The sequence below is a fragment of the Mastacembelus armatus genome, chromosome 16 (assembly GCF_900324485.2).
Source record: "Mastacembelus armatus chromosome 16, fMasArm1.2, whole genome shotgun sequence".
In the NCBI taxonomy this organism is placed as follows: Eukaryota; Metazoa; Chordata; class Actinopteri; order Synbranchiformes; family Mastacembelidae; genus Mastacembelus; species Mastacembelus armatus.
In genome coordinates, this window is record NC_046648.1 from 1,113,038 (window position 1) to 1,117,017 (window position 3,980).

General features: G+C 41.0%; 1 long non-coding RNA gene across 1 annotated transcript; it reads right to left on the reverse strand.

The window, feature by feature from the left end:
* Positions 1–382: 382 nt before the first annotated feature.
* LOC113122828 (uncharacterized) lies at positions 383–3,313 on the reverse strand. The gene is made up of 3 exons (XR_003294907.1): positions 3,193–3,313; positions 710–909; positions 383–554 (listed from the first exon to the last, which is right to left on the reverse strand). It is a non-coding gene; the product is annotated as an uncharacterized LOC113122828 (long non-coding RNA).
* Between the last annotated feature and the right edge of the window lie 667 nt (positions 3,314–3,980).

Here is a 3,980-nt window from a genome sequence, read left to right on the forward strand (position 1 = left end):
GGGACATGTTTAATAAAGAGATACAATATTAATTTACATTGATTTTTTTTAAAATTAAAAGTGTTTGTAGGCATTTCTATTCTGGGTCTAGACTGGACGAGTCTATACAGATACAGAGAGACAGCAGTCACTTAGGGCAAGAGAGCACAAAAAGTTATGGATGACTAGTGATGCATTAGTACCATCTAGTGGTCCAACAACAAAATTCAGTGACATCCTACTATCAAACTCACACAAAAATCACAAACACATAAGGAAACACATTTTACATTTATTCACAGCAGTATCTTCAAGGTATAACCTGTAGCCCGAGGGAAAGGCAGGCAGCAGTATACTATGAAAGGGGGTGACACAGTGAAGGACGGAGACCTTCATGAAGACACAGGACACTGTTGCAAAACCTGTAAAAGCTGGCAGGGTCCAATTTTCAATGACAGTGTTTGAAGTATCTATTAACTTCCAGAATCTTCCCATAGTCCTCACACAAGTATTTTGCCCACCCTTCCAAACTCTTCCTAAATGCCGAGGACCAAGATTCTCCTGAATGCAATTTGCTGACAAGTCAGAAGCAGGATCGGCGTTACCTCACACACAGGCCACAAGTAATGTTAGCATATTTACTGGGGAGAATAAGGTCTGTGTAAATGTAATTGTGCAGCTTCAAAGAGAAGACAAATAAAAAGGTAACGTATCGTTAGTGACCACTTACCAAACATTTGCCTGCTGAATGCTGATGGACAAAGTCATCAGCTAGTATGGAGGAACTTAATAAAGCTATAGAAAGGCGAGGCAGCTGAGAAGCAACATGCACAGGTCAGGAAACTTTTAAAACTGCAACACATTTAGAGAAAAAGGAAGCTCACCGAGTACAGGAGCTGAATGCCACCGAAACCACACGATCCATTATACCTGTCAATAAGAAACAGACACGAACCTTGTTAAAAAGTTGGCACATAAAATGTCCTAATTTGATTATGTAGTCAATGTTTTCTCATTTTGGGTAACTGTTAATTCCTGATGGCAACATACAGAAGTGACAGGAAATTATATGTAATTCACTAATGAAATCAGGAACTAATGATTCCCTCCTCACTAGAATAACTCAGCAATGTAAACTACCTTGCCAGTGGAGAGGAGTCTGGTTAACACCCTGTGGAGATAACGTTTAGGTAAGATAGTACTAGTTAGTTAATTTCCAGATCAGTAGTTCAGACATACTGTTGCCTCGCAGCAAGGCTCCTGGTTTGAAACCCGTCAGGGGCCTTTCTGTGTGGAGTCTGCATGTTCTTCCTGTGCTTGTGTGGGTTTTCTCCAGGTACTCTGGTTTCCTCCCACAGTCCAAAAACATGTATGTCAGGTTGATTGATGACTCTAAATTGCCCATAGGAGTGAGTGTGAGTGTGTGAGGTTGTTGGTCTCTATGTGGCCCTGTGATGGACTGGGGACCTGTCCAGGGTGGACCCCTGCCTTTCACCCAAAGAGAGTTGGGATAGGCTCCAGCTGATCCCTGGGACCCTGGTTAGGAATAAGGGGGTGGATGGATAGATCACACAAGGTAGAATCCCCCAGTTCAGTTGGCAGGGTGGTGAGACAGCCTGCACAGCGAACACAATCTCTCAGCCTCCAAAATAAATACACAACCCAAGTGTGTTATGGCATTGACATAACACCCTGGACAATTCCATAATACAACTGAAGACAATAGGTCACTAGACCTATAGGAATGAAGCTGAGCTGCAGTAAAACAGAGTACATGTGTGTAAATGAGAGGGAGAAGGTGGAGGATTTTAAGTACCTGGGGTCAACAGTCCAGAGCAACGGAGAGTGTGGAAAAGAAGTGAAGAGACGTGTGCAAGCAGGTTGGAACGGGTGGAGGAAAGTGTCAGGTGTGATGTGTGACAAAAGAGTGTCAGCAAGAATGAAAGGAAAGGTGGACAAGACAGTGGTGAGACCAGCAATGTTGTCTGGTTTAGAGACAGTGGCACTGAGACAAAGACAGGAGGCAGAGCTGGAGGTAGCAGAGCTGAAGATGTTGAGGTTCTCTCTGGGAGTGACGAGGATGGATAGGATCAGGAATTGCTTACTCTAGAGCGACACTATACAATGTTTTCAAGGGGTAATCTATTAAATAGATCATTTTTGGAAGAGACGCAAAGATTCATCTTGGTTTGACATACACATAACATCATCACAGATTATAGATACTGTGATTGGATGTTAAGTTTGCTTAACAGCGCAAAGAATAGAGGAGGATAGTGATGGAAACAAGGGGAGAGAATCTTCCCATTGTCACCAGACAGACCCACAGACCCCTGTGTAACATCCCACCCACTAGGTGTCTCACTAGAATCACAATGGTTGATATATGTGTGTTGTTACTGAAGGTCTCACGAGATTGTAGGAGATTTTTCGGTGTGATCAAGTATGGTTGAGTAAACAAGTAATCGTCTCCAGTGTTCATTTAGCTGACAATACGATCTAGCATCATACAAAGTATTAAAAACATTACACCCTGGGAGAGAGCATAGGGACCTGTATAAATGGAACATTCTCCTTGGGGGCTGAGCCTCCCTAAAAGCCTCAAACTATAATCCCCCCTGCAAGGCAAAAAAGCGCAGGTATCAAGCGAACACGAAGAAACAACATGCAACCATTTATTCACGAAGCGCCACAGAATCACCGAGTAACATCCCCAGTGTCATCAATATTTTCCGGAGACACAGAGTGTATGATGAGGATAAATAAGGTTGTATTTAACAGTGGCAACACCAGTCCAAGGACAAAATACAACAGTATCGAGTGATACATCCACAGATTGTGCGAGATTTTGCAAGTTGTGACAATCAGAGCACGGATTAAGTGACTGTGTCCACAGTTTAGTAGCCTGATTGCAGAGCACGAATTACTAGTCACAGCTCAATGTTTGGTTTGATCAATGGCACCTGCGGGACTGCGTAAAAACGCGTTGAACTTGGCATTTATAAGTAAAGTCCAAGCGGCGGTTTGATGGAATTAAACATGAGACACTGGCTAAAGAAAAACATTTGTAAGAAAAACAAAAAAAGTGACGACAGAACTGTGTATGCAGATTTGAGGCATTTAAACTCCTAGATGCTTAAACACTGAATGGTGATGTATTTAAAAGAAATTGCATTAGTTTATGAGCATATTTGGACATTTGAATGGACTTACCGTGCATCAGTCTCATGTTAACTCCTGAGTTAAAACATCCCCTCAATGTTCCCTTAAAATATTGTCCAGTTTCTACTTAAGGTAAGAAATAAAATATGAAGAAAAACACGGTTTTAAATCTGAACTCTGTCTTGCGTTTTGTACAGATTCAGTTGTCAGTAGTGTCTAGTAAAGCTCTGCTCTTCTGTCTCATTTCAGGATACACGTGGTGGGGTGGGTGGGGTGTTGGAGTGAACAGCAAGCCACTGACGTTTCATCAGTAAGACTGATGGAAAACATCCCAATGGCCTGTAAATCAGACTCATTGCCCACACATCCACATACACATGTCGATAAAAGACAAACAGTATATTTGGGTTGCTGATTGTAAAATGGCACCTGCTTAAATTAACAACTTAATTTCATTACATTTGGAGTCAAAATATGTTATAAATGGTCTTTTTTAAGTCACTTTTTTAAAAAAGATTTAAAGCAACATTTCTAAGTGTTGTCATATCTACTTTTATTTTGAAAAAGGTCAAACATTAAATCTAAATATAAATATTAAATCTAAACCTTAACTTTAAACCTAAATGTGTAAGTGGACTACATTTGCAACATAGTTTGACTCTAAATGTGGTTAAATTTAGCTGTTAATTTAAACGTGCCATTTTACATTTGGCACCCCATAACATTGATTCTGTAGTACTGTGGTGAAATGTGAAGGCTTTGGAGAGCAGCTCAGTGAACACATGAACACTGGTGCACTTTTATGAACAGATTAGTCTGTCAAGTCAGTCAAGAGCATC